At 47.5% G+C, this 26,963-nt stretch overlaps 1 protein-coding gene across 2 annotated transcripts in view; it reads left to right on the forward strand.

Annotated features, from left to right (window-relative positions):
• The window catches only part of KIF5B (kinesin family member 5B), a 795,256-nt gene that overhangs the window by 211,870 nt on the left and 556,423 nt on the right, over positions 1-26,963 (forward strand). The gene's annotated exons all lie outside the window — the stretch shown is intronic.

Genomic DNA, 26,963 nt, shown 5'->3' on the forward strand with positions numbered 1-26,963 from the left:
AACTGTAAATTGCAGCCTGTCATGCACCACTTTCTACTGAGGAAAATACACACTGTTCTGGCCATCTATGTTTGAGGTACCGGTGTCACCATTGAATTTTTCTGAATCAAGCACACTTCATTTCACTCTGTCTCTGAAATAGACAGTAGTGTGCCTTCCACCACCTGGTCTTGGTCCATGAGATGTGGCATTGCAACCCGCTCGACTTCAATTCATGGTAAGGACACCTTGGACATGGAGTGCCTAGGGAGAGGTTCTGGCTGCCAGTTCATGACCACACCCCTTAATATATATGCCACTTTTATGTTTACTTGAGTTTAGACCCAGATCGTTTTGCCTTGCAGATACCACAGTGCGCTGAGCACCCCGTCAAAGTTATACGAGCCAATGAGTGAATCCGGGCATGGGTAACTAAATGTTTAGTTCTTTGAAAGTGGAAATGAGTTCTGTTGAACTGGGTTATAATCACGCACATTTTGACCACCAGAAGACCTCAGTCTGTGATTTGCTGAACATAAACAAAAGTTAGGTTTTATATTTTTTACTCAGCTCCTTTCTGATCTTAACTTGTGGGCTTATTCCTGCCACCTTCTTATGGACCTGGAGTCTGCTTCTATAGGTGTTTTATTACAGTGTTTGCACAATGGCACAAATGTTTGACTCCGTTTGAAGTAAAGTGTGAGTTTCACCCAGTGCTAATAAGCTATTAGTGTCTCCGGAAGTTATATGCCCATGCAGTAATTTCCCTTGCCTTCTTCGTGTGGACGTTATGTTAGTGTATATTTTTGGGTTACAAACGCTAGGTGAATGGTGGGGTCTATATGTGCAGCACAGGATGATGGCTTGCCTTCATAAAGGGGCTTTTGACAAGGATTGGCATGATAGCCTGCACATACTCGTCCTCCGGATGCTTCTTAAACCTCTTGTACCTGATGGACAAGAGGTCTTTAGTAGCACATTTCTCTTGTTAGAGTAAGCTTACTCCTGTTGAAGTAAAACCAACTAGTCTCTCCCTTTCTCTGTTGCTACTGGACATCAAGGCAACAGTGACTTGTATTGGACCTTTCTGACTTGAAATGCTCAAAATCACCTTTATCAGTTAAATTTGTGACTTCTGCCAACTGGATTACTCTGCACAAAGTGAAGATGCGCTTCTCCTTGATTGGAGGACTGTTAGAAGATTTCTTTTTAAACAGCACTCTTCTCTGTGATTGTGCCTTGTTGGGCCTGCGTTATTTTTCTTCGAAGAAGTCTTTCAAGTTACGAGGTTCGGTGACTCCTCCTCTTGCTGGTAATGCGCTTGGTCATCGACTCCATTGTTAGATTGTTTTCTTTCTGCTGTCCGGTTTGGATGTGTGCTCTTGCAATTCGGTTCAAGACAGTCGTAGGCAAATTTTTCGGTTTACAAAGTAACTCTTAACTGTCTAAATTGTTTTTTTTCGAACACATATCCCATTTACCTTCCGTACCCGGTTGATCGCTCCAGCGGTACCCCGGCATTCCTCTGAGCAATTTTGGCACCATCTGTTGCCTAGCCCTCCGGGGCCACCTTCTTGGGACGTCTGATTGGTTCTGTGCCATGTCACAAGGGTGGTGGTGGGCCTCAGCAAGGCCTACCAGTGCTAGGGGTTCGCCCTTCTCTGCAAAACTCTTCAGACCAATAGGATAGAAGTTGGCACAGAAACTGGAATAGAAAATACAAAGTTTATTAAACCTCATGAGGTAGAACTACATTCACACAACCCCCCTTCTGCAATGTATGAAGTAGCACCCTGAATGGAAGAAGCTTGGTCCTTTTATACCCACACAGGGGCTCAAAACAAGGCGGTACAAGTACAAGAGAAGGTTTCAGTACATATTAGGTCATACAGAAAATGCGCAGTCAACAAGTGGGAGGAGCTAACCGTTGCTAATTCTGGTGAACACATCCTGACGTTTACAGACTAGGGACAGCTGCAAGCTCAACTGAGCATGTGCGAAGCAGAAGAGGCTAAATATAACCTGTCTCTAGGCAGATTTCAAGAGCAGACAACAGCAAGGTAGGACAGAGCACGTGGCACGCACGTTGTAGCACATGGCAAACAAGTTGGCTGCCAGAAATACAAAATGGATTCCACAAAACGGACAAGATAACTTCTAAATACAGGATGGCTTCTGCTAATGCTAACCCAATCGCTGCAAAATTACAACAGATGACCCTTTTAGCATTAGCTGAAGACATTCGCTCATCTGGGGTAATCTAGATATGCATCCTGTACATCAATGCTCATCAGTTCAGTGACCTCTTTATTTATTTAGCATTTGTTGGGCTTTCATTTCTGCAATATTTCTCTTGGCAGGTGTACAAGCAGTGATGCAAATGGAGCACAGCATGGGACCACATTGTATACATATACAGCATGTAAATAGTATCACCAGTAGTATACATAGAACAGTCAGTAGCTTCCAGCCCCAAGTAATAGTGTCCACATCCAGTTCGAAAAAGTCCATGTACTAGTCTCTGGGTGAATCTCTGCAGCAATCTCATGCAGTCTAGAGATTGCATCATATACTGAAGGCGAGTGATCCAGTATAAAGACACAACAACTGCTACCGATGATGCAACATGCACCTACTCGATCAGCCAAAATCACATCAAGCACCATGCGATTCTGGAGTGCTACAATCCCCGCAACTTGCAGCTCTTCTGTAATGTTCCCAAGTGCCATTGCTGTCTGATTGGTAACAGCTTCCACAACACGAGTCAATCTCCTTATTATTCTACTGTTCAATGCAGCATCCACGAAAAAGAATAAGCCTAAGTTAAAGTCGACATATTGTTGCAAAGCGGTGTCAGTTTGGTCAACTTCATCCATACCTATTGTCCTCTTATTTCTGTTCTTGGAAATGTCATTGTACAGTCTATAGCCCTTATGATACGATGTAGGTGCCAGAAACACAGGGGGCAACAGAAAGGACACGTAGCAGACCCCAGACCACCCCACAGGTAGTTGGTAGTATCCCTTATTACCTCGAACACAGTATGTATTATGCGATGACATAAAGCTGCTATTATTGGTACCTTCAATTGTCAGAATTACAGTACATTCACTTCTCCCAACACTACTAATACATAAGTCTGCTTTAGCTCTTGTCACTGAAATTACAAAAGGTCCATTGTTCTTCATAGTCCTTGTATTAGTGAACACATGTGGCATAGAAATATTGTCAGGTTGGTACTCCTCCCATTCCCATTTTGGTCCTCTAGCTTGAGGGTACCCATTCTCATCAGGAGAACATTCTTTATTAAGGTGATAATTAATCTGTCCTACTGTCATATCTGAATGGTGGCCCTTTCAGAGGCAAACAAGAGCGCAAACCATGCTTGACAAGTACCATTATGAGAGAATGGAAGAGGAATGAAAGGTGTACCTCCTTTCTTTTGGTGCGCAGGTATCATCCCACACATCCAACAGTTGGTAGTATTCGTGGCATTATGTGTATGATGCAACATCTGGATGAATGTATTATTCAGGTAGGATTGTCGATGCTTCTGCTCATAGTAGAGAAGCATAAAGTAGTGGTGCTCAACTGGTACTGGAGTAGTGGCGATCAAAAGCTCTCGAACAGGAGCCACTTTCTCAACATACCAGGTAATTGCGGCCATAACCACCATAGCACCAACAAACCATACAGCACAAATAATTTTCTTAGTGCAGATCTTGGAAAGTTTTGATCTCTTTGCAGACATGATCACTTTGTCGTCAAAAAAAAAAAATAACCGTTGGGGCTCTTATCCCTGGCAGCCGTTGATTTCTTCACCGAGGGTCAAGACGGGTGTCACTTCGCAGGACTGATTCCCCCCCGCCACATCGACACTCCGTTTCACCAACCCAGGGCGATAGCTCAACCAGTCCTTTATGACAATGCAGGCTCTTTCCGCGGTCTCAATTGGTATCGCGATGCTCCAGAAATCGTGTGGTCCGGGAAGACTTCCTCAGATTCGTCAGGTGGCATGGCTTGGTTTTTCTCCGTATCCAGAATCTCTCGATGGTCGGTCAGCACAGCAGGTTCCACCAAGGTAGGCTACACAAGTTTGCAGTGTGTGCTATGGATCCAATTCTTTCTGTTCGTCACTCGAACTGCTGTCCTCGTAGCCAAAAGCACTTACTCTGGTCCTCGCCACCTCGGCTCCAAGCTGTTCGACCTCTCAGATATTCTGACCATAACCTGGTCTCCAAGCCGGGGATTGTGGGCCTCACCTGTAGATCTGTCAGGAAGAGCTTCTCGAACCTGTTGATGAATAGAGATCAAACTGTTGATTAACTGTGCCAAATAATCATTCATCAGAACACAAGGTACATCCTGTATGGGGTGTGGCTTAGGAACTCCCCAAATGTTCATCGGTCTCCCAAACACCCCTTCATATGGTGTAAGTCCAGATCGGGAATGTGGCACCGATCTTATGGACAACAATGCCAGAGGTATTCAAGCAAGGTCCAGAGCACACAAACAAGGGTGGATTTCTGTGAAGGTTATCACATGTATCAAGAACAAAGAATAAGATGGTCAACAGATGGTTTCTCTCAAATGATTTATTTATATTCAAAATTGGTACTCCTATCAAAGGAGATCCAAAGAACAAAAAGTCCCGCCGACACGTGTTTCGTCTAAACGGGCAATCACCCATGACTCTTCAGGGCTGATTTCGTGTGAAAGAAAAGCAATATCGGGGGACCCGTGATAATTCCAACCCGGTCCTAGTCGGGTTAGGTAAAGAAACGGACCTTTGGCGGCCAGTACGAGGGGAAACCTTCGTACAATCAAGGATTTTCCAAGACAGGCGGGTAATGCCGTCTAATGCTCAGCGGTGGCTTTGTGCCAAAGCTGAAGTGGAGCTGTCTGAGGTTACCATCCGGTAATGCCTCTGGCATTGTTGCGAGTTCAGCGAAAGGTTTTTTTGAGTATTCAGAAAATTGTGGCGCTCAACACTCAACGGTAATGCTAAAGAGAATGAGTAAGGGTTAAAAGAGGTAAGGGTGGTGCGTCTTGGTCAGCGGAAAAACCACAACCTCTGAGAAGAGAGAGAGAGCGGGGAGGCGCCCCCTCCTCCGAAATATTCAAGCAAGGTCCAGAGCACACAAACAAGGGTGGATTTCTCCACTAATCCTGCTGATTGTGGGTGGAAGACTGCATGGAATTTCTGCTTGATCCCTAATCCTTTCAGGACGTATTCAACAACTTGCCCTATAAAATGAGGTCCGTTTTCACTCCACAAAGGTTGGCAAACACCATATCTAGGGAAATACTCCTTTAGAAGCACCTTCGCTGTAGTGAGAGCTGTATTATCCTTTCTAGGGTATGCCTCTATCGATTTACTGAAGGCACATACCACCACTAGGACATACTTTTATTTATTGCAGCGTTCAAGTTGGATGTAATCCTTCTGCAAAACTTCAAAAGGTGCAGTCGGTGTAGCAAACTCTCCTATAGGAGTTTGTGTCGCTTTACCAGGATTATTCTGCCAACTGATCAAACAGTACTGTACTACTCTCTTAGCTGTGCTGGCAATTTCAGGATGCTCCCAAACTCGCTTAAGCAATTTAGTTATTGCTAGAGCTCCAACATGTGCCAGCCCATGTGCCATTCGAACCATAGGTTGTAAATAGGCTGCAGGTAGTTTCCATTTATCCATGTCTTTGTTGCGCCAACAACCCTCATCATCCAATATTTCTTCTTTAGCCCATTGCTCAAGTCCTGCTACAGAAGCAGATCTCTGTACATCTTAACACTTCCTGTCTAGCATCATGCCATCGCTCAGCTTGAGACTTCACTACGTACATAGAAGTAGTGCTTCGTTGCATCACGGTCTCACGAGCTATGCGATCCGCAAAGGCATTACCTTGTCCTGTCTTATCAGTTACCTTCTTGTGTGCACTACACTTCACAATAGCTCTCTTCTTTGGATATGTTAGTGCAGTCAGAAGATTATGCACTAATTCTCCGTGCATTATCTGCATCCCGTGGGACGTAAGAAAGCCTCTTTCCTTCCAAAGCAGGCCAAAATCATGGGCCACTCCAAAAGCATAGCGGCTGTCTGTAAAGATGTTCACACATAAGTCCGTGCTAAGTTCACACGCTTGTGTCAAAGCTATTAGTTCAGCTGTTTGAGCCGACTTTTGTGGTATGCGAGCTGTCTCCACTACTGTCTTAAGTGTCGTAATTACATATGCAGCTGAGGTCGTACCATCTGGTAACTTTAAACAGGACACAGCAACCCACAGTTCCCCCATCTACATCTGAAAGGGTGGTATCTTGCAAATCGACGTGACCCTTTGTCTGTTCCTCAGTAAGGAATATACAATCATGAGGCTCTTTTGGTTGAGACTGAGTCACAGGATATGGCAACAAAGTAGCTGGGTTTAGAGTCACACACCTCTTGAGGGTAATGTGAGGGGCCAAAAGTGTCAATTTGTATCCTGTCAGGCGAGCACTAGTTAAATGCTGCGTTTTAGTCTGATTCAAAAGGGCATCTACTGCATGGGGTACTAGCACCAACAGTTTGTGACAAAACTATCCCTTCGCTCTGACGTATGGACACAGCTGTTGCTGCAACTGAACGTAAGCACCCAGGCAATGCACGAGCAACCGGATCAAGAACTGCTGAAAAGTATGCACAGGGACGCTGCTTGTCACCGTGTGTCTGTACTAAAACCGACAATGCACACCCATCTTTCTCGTGTACATAGAGTGTAAAGGCCTTTGTGTAATCTGGAGTGCCTAACACTGGTGCAGAACAAAGAGCTTGACGTAACTGATGAAAAGCATTCTGACATTCATCTGTCCATGGAAGGGACTTTGGAGTATCTTTAGTCAAAAGCGCTAGCAGGGGTTTAACAATGTGTGAAAATCCCAATATCCATTGCCTGCAAAACGAAGTCAACCCAATGAATGCACGGACATCTTTCTGAGTGGAAGGTACTGGTGTATCTAAAATTGCTTGAATGCGATCTGGTGTAAGTGTACGGCCCTCCTTAGACAGAAGGTGACCTAAGTAGGTTACCTTCGGTCTACAATATTACGATTTCTTCCGTGACACTTTATGATAGTGTGTAGCAAGAAAAGAAAACAAAGACAAAGTACCTTTTTCACACTGTTCTGGCGTATTGGCTGCCAACAAGATGTCATCGACATATTGTATGAGAGCCACTCCTTTAGGCAAAACAAAAGAATCAAGTTGTCTTTTTAATGCTTGACTGTAAATGCTAGGACTCTCAGTGTACCCTTGAGGAATTCTACAAAATCAATACGATTGATTATTCAAAGTGAAGCCGAACAAATATCGGCTATCAGGATGAATGGGAATCGAAAAGCATTCTTCAAATCGATCACAGAAAATGTAGTTGCTGTTGGAGGAACCAGAGTAAGAAGTGTCGTAATATCAGAAACCACAGAGTATTGTGGCACTACAATCTTATTAACTTCTCGCAAATCAATGATGAATCTGTAAATCCTAGTGTCAGTGTCTTTTTTCAAAATTGGAAGAATAGGACTGTTGCAAACATTATAAGGAACTTTTTCCACAACTCCCACTTTAATCAAATCATGGACAATGCGTATAAGTGCTTCTTCCCCTTCTTGAGAAATTTTATATTGCGGGAATCATGGCAATGATGTGCCCTCCTTGACACCAATATGCACTGGTGGGATAACCATTTGCCCTACATCTGTGTCTGAAGTAGCCCACAAAGTACTAGGGAGTGAATCTAATGAAATATCCTCTTTAACAAGACAAGATCTCGCAATCACGGGGTAGTTGTCATTCAAAATAACACGTACACCTTCAGGAGAACATCGTATCGTAGCCCTGAAATATTTGAGCATATCAAGACCCACAATATTGTCTGGTGTGTTTGTAGAGAGCAAAAATGGACATGGAGCAGCACATTTATCAATATGGAATGCAAGTGGCTGTGATAGCAGGCTAAGGGAAGGTGTTCCATCGAAACCTATCGATGTAATGGTTATGCCAGACAGGGGAGCCCTTGGATCCAATTGTTTAGATAAGGTGCTACGAGTAGCTTCTGTGTCAACCAGAAACTGATCAGTAGAACCCAAAACATGTGCTGTAACATAGGGACCCTTCTGATCTACTTCAACTGATTCCTTACCCCATCCTAGGCAATCCTATGCATAAGCATAATCTTTCAAATCAGACGGCACATAATCAGACATTTGATATTGATTTCGTCTATCAAAAGTGTTAAACCCATCCTGTCCACGTGTATTAGCATCAAACCTAGCACGATCGTCCGTGCTTCCTCTAGGCCCTGAATAGCTTAAGTGATTTCTCATTTATCCCCATCCACATGGATACTTCTGAGCACGCAATACTGGACAATCAGAAGCCCAATGCCCAAATTTCCTGCTGTACGCACACTGGTCAACAGACAAATTCGAACTAGTATAAGAAGGAAAAGACGAACCATAAGATCCACGTCCACCTCTATCATTACCTCTAGAAGGCGGACCATAAAACTGAGCCATCATAACCTTCGTTTTTAACTCCTTAGTCTTCTTATCCTCATTAGCCTTCGCTTCTACCTCCTGCCGTTCATAATACTGAGCCATAGTTAAAAGAGAAACCGGAGAAGAGGTAGCCCATGAGCTCTCACTGGCCTTTAGGCGACTAGCTATTCCTGGCAACAGGTTTGCGACATATTCATCGACGAACAGATGCCTGCCTGTGTCATCTGTCAATGACTGGCCACTAAAATCGTGGAATGCCTCCTCAAAACGCGTAAAGAAGTCAGAAACCGATTCCTCTGCCTTTTGCTTACAAGACGCTAATACAGTCCTATCTATCTTTTTAGGGGGAATAATCTTTTTTGACTTAACTAATATGGCTGCGGGAAGATCCAAAATTAACTGACATGGTTTCTGTGCGGGTTCCCTCTCTACATCCAGTCATTCTAAATCTTTCCATAATGCCTCAAAAGTCGCATGATCATCAACCTTACATACAGTTCTCCACATATAAGGGGGTAATATCAATCCGAAAAACAGGTCAATATCAGGCAGAGTCATAGTACAAGAACTAATGGCACCCTCAACTTCCTCATAAAAAGCTGCTGGATTTTTCCGCAGATCGGGCAATGCAGTTTTAAGAGCCATAACATCCACTGTTTTCCAAGGAGTGTAAACCCAATTATAAATAAAATAACCCTTTGCATCAGAGGAAGCCTTATCATCACTCGTACCCACTCCTTTAGGAGGAACATACAAAGGTGTGGCTTCCAGCATAGGTTTCGCATGAACTATCATAGTCTTATCTGTTCCGAAGATGGAAGCTTGTGCCACCCCGGTCTGAGGTGTTTGTGCAGCTGCGTCTGCTGCCTTTTTCTCCTCTCGCAAACGGACTGTCTCAACACGTAATTTAACCAAACGCCTGATTAAGTCAGCCACCTGAGAAAAGACAAAAAGACCATTACGCATTTGCTTACAATCATTTGCTATATCAACAGGCTCCAATTCTTCAGAATGTTTCCTAAACCGTTCAACAACTTCTGTGGCAAACACCTCTGTAAAATATACTTGCTCCCTTTCCTGCCAATCCGTTATGCTATCTAAAAGTTCAGAAGCAGTATTACTGGCGGCTTTGCGAGCAGCAGATCTAAGCTGAGACGCACGTTCAGCGGACAACATAGAACGAGTTTCTTGTGTTTTGTCCTGGTCTGTAGGAGAGTCCTCATCTGAATCATGAGGAGCAGAAGGAAGAGTATACGGAGGTGGAGAACGATCTAGTAACAAGAAATCATCTTGAGGTTTATTAAGGATAGGATAGAGTGGTCGCCGAACAGCGTATTGGCCAGTTACCTGTAAATGGCGCTCCCTATCTTCCCTCTCTTTTAGTTCTTTATTTCTTTATTTTTCATTTGTAATGCTTTCGCATAGATTTTCTTTCGCTGTTCTTTTTCAATAGAGGCTTGTTCACGCTTCATTTGTTCGCACACTTCTTTCTCCCACATTCGTACACAGTCAAACATGTCTTGCCTAACCTTTCCCATAAACATTCGTTGCTCCACATACTGAATCTTTCGCAAATCAAATAACCCATGCATAGGCCAACGCAATTCTGGATCCTTACGAGTATATTTATTCCATAACGTGCTGTACATTATAGAAGAAATACCATATTTAATAAACATATCCCTATTAGGCGTCCCCTCCGGGGGGGGGCGGTTGTGTTTCATCGAGTCTCAAACTGGTACCACTACAAAAGCAACACATCCTACGAAGTGTGCTAGAAACAGGCATGCCAAAAATAGTGCAGAATATGCAGTATTATAACCAAAGTAGCACTTAAGGTACCTTTAGTACAATGTGCCGTTCAAATCAATTCAAATAGAGAAAAATAAATTGCAATTCATATATCAATCCCATACAAATCCAAGTTGGCCAACACAATTCCAAACTTCCAAAGCCACATTAAGCGTTACTAAACTACCTTACCAATCCCAGGCATCAAAACCAACAGCAAGTGTTGCATAACAACTCTTAGCAATCACTTGGTGTCCAGGTTCCAACTGCCAAGTTCTCAAAATCGACCAAATGGTCACTGCACGGCGAATCAACAGAAGAGATCTCAGTCGAGGACCGGCACCACCTGGAGGGTCAGATCAGAAAGAGAGGAAAAACGCCGTGGTTGCCAAGACGCGGGTCTCCTCGGGCAGTGATCGTTCAAAGTGAGATTCCAATCCTCCGTTTCGACCACTCCTTCGGGCATCCGAGTCGCCGATGAGCACCACGTGTCGGGCGCCAATTTGTGGTGGTGGGCCTCAGCAAGGTCTACCAGTGCTAGGGTTTCGCCCTTCTCTGCACAAGTTCTCAAACCAATAGGATAGAAGTTGGCACAGAAACTGGAATAGTTTATTAAACCTCATGAGGTGGAACTACATTCACACAACACCCTTCGGCAATGTATGAAGTAGCACCCTGAATGGAAGGAGCTTGGTCATTTTATACCCACACAGGGGCTCAAAAGAAGGCGGTACAAGTACAAGTGAAGGTTTCAGGTACATATAAGGACATACAGAAAATGCACAGTCAACAAGTGGCAGGAGCTAACAGTTGCTAATTCTGGTGAACACATCCTGACATTTACAGACTAGGGACAGCTGCAAGGACAGCTGCAAGCTCAACTGAGCATGTGTGAAGCAGAAGTGGCTAAATATAACCTGTCTCTAGGCAGATTTCAAGAGCAGACAACAGCAAGGTAGGACAGAGCACATGGCACGCACGTGGTAGCACATGGCAAACAAGATGGCTGCCAGAAATCCAAAATGGATTCCACAAAACGGACAAGATAACTTCTAAATACAGGATGGCTTCTGCTAATGCTAACCCAATCACTGCAAAATTACAACATTAGGTCATTAACCTTTGCCTTTCCCCTGAGCATAACAAGCTTCCTTGCAACGCTTGCCGCTCTTTCAGATCGAAGAAGACCCTTCGTGACCTTTGGGCCGCAGTGAAGAACTGGTGGACCTCTTAGACACTGAAGAGCTTCCAGAACGCCACGCTTTGGCATCCACAGCTGACGAGGAGGTGTTCTCACCAGAGGACAACACCAGCTCTGATCTGGAGATTGAGAACCTTCCAGCAGCTCAACAGGTCGTGAGTATACACCCTTCCCCTCCTGGATACAGTTTGCAGAATGAGCAGGCCTCCACAAAAGACTGCACTGCCACCCAGGAATATCAGTGACATACCAACTGTGCACCACTGCCCTCAGGCCATGGTCGGCACTGACCATCGACTTCAGCCACAACACTCCTCTCTGGCTCGGCACCGGAAAAACACTCCAAGCTTACCGGTTAAGCACCGAATGCTTCCATCTCTGAATCGAGTAAATCTACCATCACAGTCACCGACTATGCCGTTGAGCCACTCCTTGATCGGTTTCAAGAGCAGATTGATGCTTGACAGACATTTGGCAATCCATCCTGAGACGGGCCGGGTCATCTCCCGCTCACCTGTAACTGCCATACATCCACCTAAAAGGCTGTTTGTTTCATTTTTAGAAAGCCCTGGATGAAGTCCCAACTTCAAAACACAGGAAAAAGACAGACAAGGCCACCATTCCACTACCTGCTCCTCCATCACCAACACAGACTATGTAGGACTCGCCTTCTACTCACTCCTCACATGGGGACCCTCTTTCCTACACTCCATAGAGGTCACTACTTACATACACTGGGAATATAGAGAGAGAAGATCCTACTCCCATTTCCCCACAACCAGACCCTTGGTACACTTCTGATGCTGACCTTCTCCAGCAGACAACGACCCTGATCTTTACCCAGCTCGACCATCCCCCTTGTTTAAAAAAATATATATCTTTATAGGTATTTGGTATACAGCATTGCATTCTTAAGGACCTTACGAGTATAAAATTACATATTTCAGTCAATCCGGTTCTTTACTAATCAACATATGCATTTTGCATTCATATAACACATTCAAATATTTTTCCGAGATGGGTGGTCCATCATTCTCAGCTTTCAACTTATATGTAATATTATTTACAATGGATCTATTTTGTCAGTTACATTGTTTTGATCCATGAGGTACAAACCAATTAAACAATAAGATAATCTACAATATAAGAAAACCCACAACATACATTAAAACTTTGCAGAGAAGAGGTGTAACAAGATTGTTTCTATTCCAATTCAGTTGAGCTTCGGAATCCTGGGTGAACCATTGTGGGATACAGTGCGGGGTCCCTGCTAACCATATCATTCCACTAGACTCCACCACTATCTGTGCGCCACATCTCTCCTGGTTCTCCCCAGCATTCACAACACTAGATTTTTCCCATGCTTTCATTACATCTATCCCTTGCCTAGCTATAGGGAGCTACCTCTCTCCTCTGGCCTCCTCCCATTGTAACACTCTGGCCTCAGCACCTGTCCACCCGATGACATCCGTATTCCAGGTGTCTAGTTGAGGCCCCTTCACAGACTTCCGTTCCATCGCTACTCTGCGCTTAGCAAGGCCTAGAGCAAGGTCTATCATTTTAATTCCAACTTTCTGCTTGGGTGGCCTTGGGATAAGACCAGCACACATACCTGGACCGTTAGCAGTAGCCCCCTATTTAGTACGCGATTAATCTTGTCCGAGACAGCTTCCCAAAATATCTGCCTATATTGGCAACTTCAGACCATATGTCCAAAGTCCGTTTCAGGGGGATTGCATCTCGGGTAGTGTCGCATTTCCCCTCCATATGTCACATTAAGGCGGTGAGGTGTTAGATATGTCATGTGTACGTAGTTAAAGTGTATGTACTTTAGGCGAGTAGTCCTGGAGATTTTCTTGGGAGAAAGCAAGGCTTTACGCCACTCCGTGTCAGTTAGCTCCCCTCCTCCAAGTTTATCCCATATCTCAGAAGCCCACTTAAGGGGCTGAGGGATGCTGCGACCAGCGCAGCATAGAACCACTTCACTAGGTGCCTAGCTGTGCCCAGTGTAAGTAAGGCATGTAGCACAGGGTGAGTATCTGGTTCCTCCCTCCCATTATCCCAAAGCTGCACAAATGTACGGGTTAAGGCTTCATAATGTAAAAACTGGCCTGGAGGTGATCCATTATCTGCTACCAGATCCTCAAATGAGAGCAATGTCTTGTCCAAATAGCAATCTCCTACACTATCCAGCCCGCCTCCGTCCGTTGTACCAATTGTTCGCTTGTAAATACCGATTGGGGCTCACCATGTGGTAGTCTAACCAGTGGTAGTACTGGCGTATTTTTAGCAGGGCAAAGGCACCTATTTTAACACTGTCTCCAGGCTTGCAATACAGTACGTTGTAGCAGTGAGGTGTAATTGATGTCGGAATCAGCAACTTGGCCACCAACAAGTTGGGACGAGAGTCTGGATTGGCCAACCATATGCCTCCCTCATTCACCCCCTCTACCCATTGTGGGAGGGAAGGGTGACCTCTCCTTTCCCGACCTCATAATACACAGCAAGAGTTGTCTTTTTCCTTAACCGAACAAGCAAGGGAGGACAGTTCGCACCTGAGGCACAATTTACAAACAGAACGTTGTATGACGTGTCACAATAGTGAATAGTGAGTCATAGATTCAACGGAAAATTAATAGACCAATCTATCTGCCGCTGCTGCTACCAGAAATGTGGTCCTCCGAAGAGCTCAAGGCTGTCACCCAGTTGGCTAAGGATTTTGCATTATACCCAAATCTCCAGCGCCAATCTCCAGAGCCAACGCCTCGTCCTACTGTTGATTAGTGGCAAACGGGAGAGGCAGAGGAGTAATGAGATGATGCAAAGTGAGAAAAAGCACACCCCAATTGTAGCTACAGATGGCAAATGGGAAATGGCACATGATAAGGAGCAGATGGAATAAGAGTAAGTGAATTAGGTGGGGGGGAAGCGGGCACATTTGGCGTGGATGCAGAATGCGCCCGATCTAATCGGGCTGCCTCTGCAATCCCACCAAAGGCAGTCACTTACTGCAGACGCCCACTAATGGCGGCCGCGCTTGCCGTTGCATTCTGATGGATACATCTGCCAGTGGATTCCTCACCTTGTGAATATCCCTCTGCGTCAGCAACGTTCGGAAAATTCTTTTGTAGCACGCCGGCGTGGACGACGTCATAAGAGCACGGCATCGCGCGCGACTCCGACTGATGTCTCTGACTCCTTATTAGGCCTACGTCGGCGTGATGACATCAGTTCCCTTTTTTCCGGGTCGTCGACGCTAACTGTTTCGAGGGATCTTCTGTTGAGTTTATAGTAACTTTGTTAATATTGTGAGTTTTCTGTATCTCTTCGATGTTGCTGTTTTCTGTCGTGATGTCGTCGAAGAAGACTGGGTTTAAGCCGTGTGATTCCTGCGGAAAGATGATGTCCATTACAGATCCGCATGGTGACTGTCTATGGTGTCTAGGTTCGGATCACGACGTCCAGGGTTGTCGATCCTGTTTGAAGATGAACCCAAAGGCTCTTCGGTAACGTGAGGCAAAACTTCTTGTTGCCAAATTGAAGGGTAAGGATGCCAGGAAGAGTTTGAGATTGAGACGCCCGAAGTCGAGGTCCCGGTCGAGGTCGGCTTCGAAGTCGACTTCGGGACATGCTTCCAGATCATCTAAGAAAAAGCATAAGAGAAGAAATCATAGTTCAAGGCACCATTCCGGTAAGGAGTTGGATTCGAAAACGAAGTCGTCTTCTAAAAGGCATCGTAAGTACATGGTATCTCCCTCTCCAGTTCAGAGTCTTGGAGGTGAGGCCTCGCCTTTGGAGTCACGGGAGCATTCACCGGCTCGGGTGTTGAATCCGTCTCAGTCTTCGGGACATGAGGAGGAAGCAGAAGTTCCTGTTGCTCAGAGTTCGACGTCTCCGGTTCACCAACCCGAGGAACAAGAGGAGTCTAATCCGGTGCAGCCTCCTCAGGAACAGCCAGTGGGTTTGTACCCTCCTTTTCCGGGTCCAGGACAGGACCCTTCGCTTTTTTAAAATGCCATGTATGGTTATGCGAGAGCCATGTACCCCTCTGGAGCACCGGCTGGTCCCATGGGTCCGTTGGCATACAATTTGGGGGTTCCCCAAGCCTATGCTGCTGTGCCGTTCTTGCCGTTTATGCCAGCTCAGGCTCCACCTTGGCATCTCTCGCCGCCGAAGTCATCGACGCTGTTTACGGCTTCACCGGCTCCGGAACGACCTCGAGATACAACTCGAAGTTCGACACTGGCTCCGGCTCCACATTCGACGCCGGCTCCGGCTCCTTCGGAGTTGATACCGGATCCGACGACGTCGATTCGAGTGCACTGGTCGAGGCGTAAAGCGCAGCGCCTTTTGGAGGAGAAGAGTTATGGGGAAGCTGAAATTGAAGAAGGTGAGCTTAAAGATCAGGAGCATTATTTTGGCGATCTACGAGATGCAAGTGGTCTAGAACTGTCTCTTGATTGGGAGTTGGCCACGGTGTCTGATGCTCCTTCTAAGGATGTGGCTCCCTACCATGTGGTAATTAAAAAGGCTGCAGATCTGTTGAATTTGACTTTGCCATCTATTGAGTATAAGTCGAACACTCTGACTGAAGTCCTCCATTCTCCTTCATCTGTGGTTGAGCCTATACTTCCTTTTACTGAGGCTCTAACGGATCCCATCTTGGAGGTATGGAATAGACCACTTACGGCTCCTGCAGTTTCTAAGGCCGTTGCAAGGCGTTATAGAGTGGCTCCTGGCAACCCTGAATTTTTGTCTACGCATCCCTTACCAGAGAGTTTGGTAGTGTAGCTGCCTGCTCTAAAAGATCTGCAGGTGCTTTTCCCCAGGTACCTGGTGATAAGGATTCCAAAAAGCAGGACCAAAATGCAAAAAAAGTTTTTTCGTCAGGCAGTATGGCCCTAAAATCTACAAATGCCACTTGTTTGCTGGGTCGATATATCCATGCTTTGATGGATACTGTATGTTGGAAATGGGATCCCCGGCTGGCCAGGGCTTTCGCCAAAGTCAGTCAGAGACCACCACACCCAAGTCAGGGCAATGGAGTTACACGCCAAGATAACCCCTACTCACCCTCTAGGTAACGTGGCGCGAGCAGCAAGGCTAAACTTGGTGGCGATGTAAGTTAAGTATTTGCGCGCGCACGCACCCCAACAACAACCAAAGGCCCACCACAAAGGAAACTCCACACAAGGTTATATAAAAATAGCCTTTGTATTATAAGAAATATACATTAGATAAAACACACATATTGTTACACTGTGCCAACAGGCACGGGCGGAATTTACAAGGGATATTGTACAGGACAGGGCCACTTGGACCACTGTCAGGGGTATCAGCACTTTTAGAACTTTGTAGAAATAAAAATCACTGTAGCACACAATATAAAAATAGAGCACACAACCAGTAATCACTGGTAACCGGACCTCACTAGCACCACCTGTACTAGGGAGAAAACAACCACCTACATGTCACAATACCTGTAGGGGTGGAAAGACAAAATACATGATGCATTAACATTCAGAGGTGTAGCAATAACATTGCGCAAAACTTAAATCAGTCACCACCTGTGACAGTCCCTGTGTCCCAATGTCAGGGCCTAAACGTAGCAGTTGCCCACAAAGTGCTGGGCAACTGGTGCAGGGAAAGTTAGGGCAACGTTGGAGCCTCTCTGGGCTCGAGAACCACCACTGTGGCACTGTGGGGCCTCACTGGGCTCCTGGACAAGAACTGGTGCCCTGAGCCTCTCTCAGGCTCTTCACAAGAATGGGCAATGAGCCTCTCTGGGCTCGAAAAGCAAGGGAATGGCCCCCCTCAGAGCCTCTCTGGGCTCACAAAGCAAGACTGCCGCCTACTGGGCAGTGGGGTTCCTCATGGGGGACCCGGAGCAAGGACAATTGCCCTGCAAGAGCCTCGCAGGCTCACGAACGAAATGGCCCCTCCGAGCCTCTCTGGCTCTCAAAGCGGATATGCCCCCCAAGAGCCTCTCAGGCTCTAAACACAAGGGCGCGAGGTCGCGCTGCTGAGGGGGCAGGGGGGGGGGGGGGCGGACACCAACAACGTGTCCCGGCCCCCTCCCTTCGCTTCCGTGGGCCGCACTCCCAGGCTCTGGTGAAGGTCCGGGGGCTCCTCTCTGTGGAGCGGCCCCTCCCTCAACGGGGGCCGCTCGCAGGACAACACGGAACCCGCCTCTGCACTCAGCGGCTGTCTGGGCTGCAGGGCCGCTCCTCTCGCGCTGCTCCTTGGTTTCCCTCCTCCTCGCTGGGCTCCGGGGCTCTCCCTCGTCCTCGGGAGCCCCGGGGGCGGGACGCAGGCTACAAGGCGGGACTTCCGGTCGGCCCGCTTCCTGATTGGCCGGCCGGCCAACCACTTCCGGGTCGCCGCGGGCAGCGCGGCGGCTCGCTTCTTAGGCAGGCAGGCGGGCTCCCAGGATCCGAGGAGTGGGCTCCCTCGTGAATCCAATAAACCATGGACCTGGGCAATGCCGGGTGGGCACCGGCCTCCTAATTAATTATAAAGCGAGGTAGGCACTCGCTAGGCACCGTAATTTCGGGCTGATGCCGGGTGGGCACCGGCAGGGCTCTCAAAGCGCTAGCAGTGCTAGCCTCCAAGAAAAGGTGCTCCTAAGCGCCACTGGGCCAAATAAAGCGCTCTCAAGCGCTAAGCAAGGGATTCCAGCGCTCCCCAGCGCTGAAGGGCAGAGAGCAGCGCTCTCAGTGCTGTAGGCACAGCACAAGCTCCAGCAGGGGCTGGAGGCAGGCAGGGGGGCAAGGCTGGGCCAGAGCCAGCACACTGGGTCTCCAGGCAGGGAGACAGCCCAAGTGGCGGTCCTCCTGGCCCCAGCAGCAGCAACAGCCCCCTCTGGCAGGATCCGAAAGCAGAACATTTTCCAAGGGGACACAGCCCCTTCTTATACTAACAAATCCTTTGTTTCAGGGTGCAGGGTGGGGGGAAAACCAGTTACAGCTGGCTCTGGAGCACTCTTGATGGCCCAACCACCCATTTCTTTCACTGGGGAGGCTAGGGTCGTTAGACACACCACAGGGGGGCGGAGCCAGCATTGTGTGGGGAAAACCCAGCACATCCAGGACACAGGTACACTCCTCCCACTCATCACTCATGCTAATCTCCCACTCACCTCCGGGCAGACCCATCCAGACTTCCTGGAGCCTGGCATGCCAGCCAGCTCCAGCCAATCACTCTCCAGCACCCTCACAGCACACGCACATCAATGTCCAGAAGTAGCACTTCCCTTCTAGACACATACATGCCGCAGACACCATCTCGCAGCATTCACTCTCACGAGTTTACACATACTAAACTCGAGCCTGCACTCCCCACGCATCAGGAACTACTAGGGACACACACATTCCCCATGCATTCCTATGGGAGGGCAGGCCAGCCATGCTACACGCACGCACTTTCACTCTGGGACCCAGGTAAAAGTGCGCAGAGACCCAAAAAATCACTGACACAGGGTTACACGTAAAGCAAAAAGTTTAGGGGTGAACCTGCCCTGCGGGCCAAGTCCAACACTGTTAAACAGCTGTCTCCTAAGCTTCCTGAGGAGGACAGGAAGAATTTTAATGAAGTGGTTTCTGACACGCAGAATGCTGCTCGGCAGGTCATACAGAGTGGTATGGATACAGCGGATTCGGTCGCTAGAGTCATGGGGTCTTCGATTGCCACCGGAAGAGCTGCCTGGCTGAAGACTTCCGAGTTCTCTGCGGATGTTCAGGCTGCTTTAATGGATTTTCCCTTTGATGGCTCAGGCCTTTTCGGTAAAAAAGCTGATGCTGCATTGGAGAGGTTCAAGGACAGCAGGGCTACAGCCTGATCTTTAGATTTGCAAATTAGAGGATCTGTGGGCAAAAGATAGGGGCTTTGGAAGATCTTCTTTTCGTCCCTACAAGCAATCACAGCAAAAGCAACAAAATCCGTTGTATAAATCTTACAGGGGAAAACAAAGAGGTCGTCCTCGAGGATGTCAGGTCTCCTCCTTCTCCTCCTCCTCTTCTTCTACCCACCCCCTCCTACTACAGCAAAGCATCCCTAGATCCGCCATTCCGGATCATGCGGGTCCTGTAGGGGGTCGGCTTACCTATTTTCTACAGGATTGGGAATTCGTCCCGTCGGACCTTTGGGTTCTCAATCTCGTGGAGAATGGGTATGCACTTCCCTTTCGGGAATTCCCTCTGAATTACCCTCCTTGCCAAGGTTTTTGCTCGGAGGACCACCTGCTACTTCTGCAGGAGGAAGTCCTGGCATTGTTGAGAAAGGGTGCGATAGAGGTGGTTCCGGAGCATGAAAGGGGTCAGGGATGCTACTTCCTGATCCCCAAGAAGGATGGCAGACTTCGTCCAATCCTGGATCTCAGGTTCTTGAACCTTTACCTGAAGCAGGAGAAGTTCAAGATGCTCACCCTTGCGCAGGTTATTCAAGCGCTGCTGGAAAAAGACTGGATGGTGTCAATCGACTTGCAGGATGCATATTTTCACATCCCAATCCTGGAGTCGCACAGGAAGTATCTCCGTTTCACGGTGGGATCGCAGCATTACCAATTTGTGGTCCTTCCGTTTGGTCTTACTACTGTGCCTCGAGTCTTCACCAAGGTGATGGCTGTGGTGGCAGCACATCTCAGAAGATCAGGGATTTCAGTATTCCCTTATCTGGACAATTGGCTGATCAAGGCATAAATCTCCAGAGAAAGTGCTCCATCATTTGCTCACTTTGCCACTGGATTCAAGCAAGCCGGGCTGAAGAAGGCTGTAATGCCAGAAACCGGTCCTCGGAAGCTTGTTTCCGGTCCAGGGAAGACATGGCTTGGCAGTTCGGACTGGACTGTTCCCATGAGGCACAGGGTCAGACTGATTTGCATATGGCCATGTCTGGACTGGGGTGGCAGAGTGGGCTAAAGAACGGTGATGGATTAAACCCAGATCTTTTGACTGGGTGTGAGTGTTTGATTGATTCAGATGCTCTGTCCATCACTACCCCCTTTTGTTCCCCCATCATCTGCTAGTCACAACTCAGTTGTTGTACAGGTTGGGTTTTTCGATAAATGTACCCTAATCTCACCTGGTGCCTTCCCAGCACAACCTGTTCATTGGTGCGGTACTGGATCCAACTGTGTCGGGCATTCCCTCCTCCACAACGGATTCGCGACATACAGGAAATGATTCCTTTATTTCACAATGGAGCGGTCTTTCCAGTCTTGAAGGTCCTTCGTCTGCTCGGTCTGATGGCTTCCTGCATTCTGCTGGTCAACCATGCACGCTGGCATATGAGGGCACTCCAGTGGTGCCTCCGCAGGCAGTGGTATCAACACAAAGGAGATCTCAGGGGGTCGATCAGGATCTCCAGAGAAACTGCAGCGTATCTGTCTTGGTGGAGCGTGGAGGGCAATCTGTATCAAGGAAAGCCCTTCCAACTACCTCCATCAGTGCCCAAAGTAATAACGGATGCATCCACTATAGGGTGGGGTGCTCATCTGGGGGATCTGGAGAACAAGGGTCTTTGGTCTCCAGAGGAAAGGTTGCTTCACATCATCCTTCTGGAAATGCGGGCGATACGTCTGGCGCTCAAGGCCTTCCTCCCTTCCCTTCGCGGTCAGTCGGTTCAGGTCCTGACGGACAACACCACCGCGATGTGGTATGTCAACAAGCAGGGGGGAGTAGGGTCGCCGTGTCTCTGCAGAGAGGCTCTGCGTCTCTGGTCCTGGGTTCAGGATCATCAGATTTGTCTGATGGCAAATCATCTGGCCAGAGTTCTGAACGTGCGTGCAGACAGTCTCAGTCGGCAGTTCTCAGCCAACCACTGAGGCTTCAGTGGTTGGCTGAGAAGTGGAGGCTTCAGCCAGAGGTAGTTCGTCACGTCTTTCGGACGTGGGGAACTCATTGGGTGGACCTGTTCGCCACTCACGAGAGTGCTCACTGCCCATCATTCTGCAGCCTCCAGTTTCCGATGCGGGGAGCCTTGGGGGACGCGTTTCAGTTGAGTTGGGACTCGCAACTCCTTTAGGCGTTTCCTCCCATACCCTTGATTCCTCGGGTTCTGAGGAAGATTCGCCGAGACCGGGCCCAAGTTATTTTGATCGCCCATGAAGGGTGTGGTACACAGATCTTGTCCACCTCTCCTCGTGCCCGCCCCTCCGTCTCCCTCTCAGGGCAGATCTCCTCTCTCAGATGGAGGGGCAGGTTCTACACCCCCACCTCCAGACCTTACACCTTCATGCCTGGAGATTGAACAGGGCAACCTGAATTCCTTTTCTCTCCCACATGATGTGGTGGATGTCATTCTATCGGCCAGGCGTGACTCCACCAAGTCAATCTATTCATACAGCTGGTCTAAATTTGTTACTTGGTGTGGGGAGAAGTCCATTGACCCTTTGAGGGCTCGTTTATCTGACATATTTCAATTTGCTCTTTTCCTGGCTCAGCAAGGGCTTGCTGTAGCTACAGTTAAAGGTTATCTTTCGGCCTTGGCGGCTTTTCTCTGCCTGCCGGACCAGCCGTCTTTATTTAGATCTCCTGTAGTTCTAAGGTTTCTAAAGGGTCTTACAAATAAATTTCCTCCTACTCCCTTTATTGTGACTCAATGGGATTTGAATCTTGTGCTTACAATTCTGATGGGTTCTCCTTTTGAACCTTTGCACAAGTGTTCCATGAGACTTTTATCTTTTAAGACGGTCTTCCTGGTTGCAATTACCTCGGCAAGGAGGGTAAGTGAGCTTCAAGCTCTTAGTTCAAAGCCCCCATTCTTGACCATTCATGCTGAACGAATGGTTCTTAGGACCAGGGCTGCTTTTCTGCCTAAGGTGGTAACTCCCTTCCATCTAGGACAGTACATTACCCTACCTACCTTCTATTCTCCCCCTCACCCTTCCAAGGAGGAGGAGAGACTTCACCGCCTGGACCCTAAGAGGGCGGTGAGCTTTTATCTTGATAGGACAAGAGACTATCGAGTGGATGACCAGCTCTTTGTTGGGTTTGCTGGCTGCAGGAAAGGAAGGAAGCGCACACTTTCAAGATGGATTATACTATGCATCAAGATCTGCTACTCCCTGGCGGGTAAGGACCCTCCAGAGAGTATAAGAGCTCACTCCACTAGAGCAAAGTCTTCATCATCTGCTTTGTCTAGGGGTGTACCTGTAGAGGACATTTGTAGAGCGGCGACTTGGGCTTCCCTCCACACTTTCGCGAAGCATTACTGCTTAGATTCCGAAGTGAGGAGGGACGGCCACTTTGCGCGTTCTGTTCTCCAGGATTTTCTGGTATAGGAGAGTGGACACCCTCCTCCGGGAGTGGGGACTGCGGTGGGACTCTATTCACAAGGTGAGGAATCCAATGACGGATGTATCCATCAGAAGAACAAGTTACTTATCTTCGGTAACGCTTTTTCTGATGGATACAGTATCTGCCTGTGGATTGCTCACACGCCCACCCGCCTCCCCGTTGTCAACTCTTCTATACCTGAGATCATGACATTATTTCAATGTATTTATATATATATTTGTATATATATTGTGTTTTTCATACATTGTCTACACACTGTGTGTAATTTTGGAAATTATGTACTGTGTACACTGTATATATCTTCTGTCATTGGTCCGTCCAGGTGCCTCAAAGGCACGAAAAAAAGGACGGAACTGATGTCATCACGCCGACGTAGGCCTGATAAGGAGTCAGTGGCGTCAGTCGGAGTCGCGCGCGATGCCGTGCTCTTATGACGTCGTCCACGCCGGCGTGCTACAAAAGATTTTTCCGAACGTTGCTGACGCAGGGGGATATTCACAAGGTGAGGAATCCACAGACAGATACTGTATCCACCAGAAAAAGCGTTACCGAAGGTAAGTAATTTGTTCGTATAGATTTCAATTAGTTTAGCAGCTGTTTCAGCAGAGGCGGTAACTGTGCTCCAAGGAACCGGTGCTGGGCACCACTTGGCTCAAAGCGCTTGCCTTTACAATACAGGTTTCAGTCAATTTAGCAGCTTTCTTCAGCAGGTTTCAGTAAGTCTACCAGTTTAGCAGTGGTTTCTGCAGAAGCTGAAAATACAACAACCAGTGCTTGGCTTACTTCGGTCTCGCTGCAGACGCCAGCTAGCAGCCGCACTTACCTCTGTTTGCGGCGCGGAGTGGATTTCCAGCTGATTTCCAGCTGAATCGGGTGCGGTCAGGGAGCCACCATCAACGCCGGCAGACTGCTCGGCACCACTAGAAACCGCGGCGCCTGCTTACCATGGGCCAAAAGGAACCGATATTCCGTTCGGCTCGGATGTCCTTTGTCGATGTCTTTTACCGGGCTGAACTCTCGCTGCACCGCTGCTAGTAGGTAGTAGCTGCCTCTGCCGTCACTGCAGTCTCTCTCTCCGCCCAATACAACCCGAAACAGGAAACCAGTTGACCAGCCTGCCACCACAGACAGGTTTCTGAACCCCTACAGGTGAGAGCCAGCGCTCTCTGAAAGCAGAGACAATGCCTGCTCCGGCCGGAGGTGTTGTCAGCCCCTCTAAACAGGATGGCTAAGTGATCAGCATATCCAGGCAGGAGGCTTACAAGGCCTCTGCCACCTTTGATATGCAACCCAATGCTTCACCAGACAGGGAAAATAAACCCCTATGCCCATTTGGCACCAGGACAGGCAGGACAATTAGCTATTCGGAATGTGTGTCCCCCCTCTCAGGCTAGTACCACCCCTAGAATGGGCTACCTGAAGTGGACATGACTTTTAGAATTCTACCATCTTCGTTTGGCAAGTCTCAGTCTTTCTCTGAGTCAGGGTTACACCTACTTCCCCCTAGAAGTGGTCATATAGAGGGTGTAGACACCCTAAAGGTAAGTAGCCCATTTGCTACTACCTGTCGCTCCCTGGAACACCCTTAAATTGAGTATTTAGGTGGCACCACTGACATCAGGAACTCTGATTCGACGGATCAATAAGAGAGGACAACAAAGAGCTGCAAGAAGAGTGAGACCAGAAGACTTATTGTGTACTTTTGGTGCCAAACCCTGCCTGCCTACACCAAGTCTCGACAATCGCAACCAGTGACTCGTCCCGCGGCTGACCAGCTTCCAAGAACTCTAGGAGACTGTCAGTCCTATACAAACTGCCGGCAATCTCCGTTGGACTAGAACTACTACCCTGCAGTCTGCATGCACCGACACGCAATGTCTGGTTCATGAGTTTCGGCTCATCGTCCAGCCTAATGCCTCAGCCCCCCAGGAAGAGGTACCTGTGCTCCTGATGGTCAGATCTGTCCCCCCCCCTCCCCCAGTGAGAGGACACAACGATCAACTGAAGCCGCACTGGCCCAATACCCGGGGTACCAAACCCTTTGCAGCAAACTGAGACCGTCAGAGTCCAATCCGGACTCTGACACCGAGCAGCAGTCAAGGGATGTCAGCACCGCAGAGACCCACTTCGAGAGTGGGCCTGTTTTCCTGATTTGTCACACTCAACCGGCGAGACAGACTACTTTAAGGCTCCAGGCTGCATAGAGCCCAGCCGATCTCTTTACTCCATTCTCGAGCCCCCTCCCCCAGCCCAGGTACAGACAGACTGTGCTCCCTTGTCCCTGGACCCTTCTGACCTGACCCCCCTGTTTGGAGCTCCCCTACTTGTCCCCTTCTGCAGCCGGGTCCTAGGTTGCCCCCCTTCGCTTTACTGACGTAGCACACACAGCTACCAAAGCGACCAGCAACTCTGCACCCGGACGCCCCAACGCAGGTAACAAGTAACTGCTGGTAGTACTTTGGACCTTGGCTTCCTAAGACCTTAAGACCCGAAGGAGAAGCCGACCATAAATAACTGTATCCCATCTAAGCCTTTTCTCTCATAGGCAATCATTGTGCGCAAAGGCACATTTAAATACTATTGTTGCATAACTGCAAAATTCAATATTAAAAGAAGTGCTTACTTGCTATCGAAGTTTTTGTTATCAAAATGTATATACAAATGTGACAACTTTTTCTAAATTGGTCTCGGATTAATTCTTGAGTGCGTGTTTCATTTATTGCCTCTCTGAGTACAACAAATGCCTAGCACAACCCTCCAATATACCTAACTGCTCACCCACACTACCACAAAAAAGAACATTTGGGATAACATTTGTGCCTCAGTGAACCAATTAGGGTTTGCCTGGGCTATTTACACTTTGTACCTCGTTTTGGGCCACTATATAAAGATCCTGCTTCCTATACACACCTCCAAACATTCTACCTCGCAACCACAAACTCTTATTACAACATCAACAGTTGCTCAAGGAAGAGGTTTAGGCACTCCTCAAAAAAAGGAGCAATAGAATCCGTGCCAATACACAGGGGTGTAGAATTTAATAAAATATCTACTTCTCCATAGGGCAGGTTGCTTCATAAATCTACTTGTCCTATAACAAAATCCACTGGTCCTTTTGGTGCCATGTAGTGCGACAACAAATTACGGCAGCAATCTCATTATATAGAAGCTCTGATATAGCCTCTCTGATTATGCCAGGGCTCATACCATAGTAGTGTTTGAATACTTGCAATCCCCTTATTTGCCACGTTTCCGCATATCTACATACTGGGGCTGAAGGTAGTTGTAAGCAATAGGTCCGGGATTACAATGCCCTTTTGAGTCTGTGCAAACCTACTAACTTGCATGTTTTAAGGGTTTTCAATAACTCTTCTCTAATCTTTTCCCATACTGAGAAATGTTGGAAATTTACTCCTGACAATGGCAGACGTAAACCTTCTTCCAGAGCTGGGAAAAAAGTAGTTGGAGGGAAAGTGAACTTGCAAACACTCAGATTTTCGCATGAGCAAATCTATATATGCATAGTTGCTCATGCTTAAATGCAGTTCACAAATATTTTCTAGGCATACTATTTCTTGTGCTACTTCTGTAAATTCTTGGGAATTCACGAAAGCCATATAGCTGCATTTAGAATGCATTACACATACCATGGGTGCACTTTTAAGACTTTATTTAATAATTGGCCCCTCATTTGGTCTGGCGTAGACCGTGGCCTTTTGCGTTTATTAAAATTCTCTCTCTATCGGCCGGCCTCACACTGAGTGACAGCATTCTGCTCTTTCACAAGGAGTATATCAACACACAAAGTAGTTTTGTTCAGTGGCAGTAACCACCGTGGCAGTGTGTGCTTTTTAAGACCAAAACAATGTTTGCTTTTGACAATGTTTGATATAATGGTGAGGGCCCGTCCGCTCCCAAACCAATAAGGTCTTACAAATACTGCGCCAAAACAATACACACATTGACAAAACTAAAAAGCTGACCGCCAATTTTAGACTTGCTGGCTTTGCCAGTGCGTGTTGATTTGTATTTCTCATAATTTTATTGAAACTGGTTACACTGATTTTCCTTTATGAATATTTTTGGGAAATACTAGGATGCGTCAACGCATGTTACTAAATGATGCTGCAAAGAAATGGTATCCAAAATTTTACGGTAGTTTAGCTAAA

Source organism: Lissotriton helveticus, chromosome 10 (genome assembly GCF_964261635.1).
Source record: "Lissotriton helveticus chromosome 10, aLisHel1.1, whole genome shotgun sequence".
Classification (NCBI taxonomy): Eukaryota; Metazoa; Chordata; class Amphibia; order Caudata; family Salamandridae; genus Lissotriton; species Lissotriton helveticus.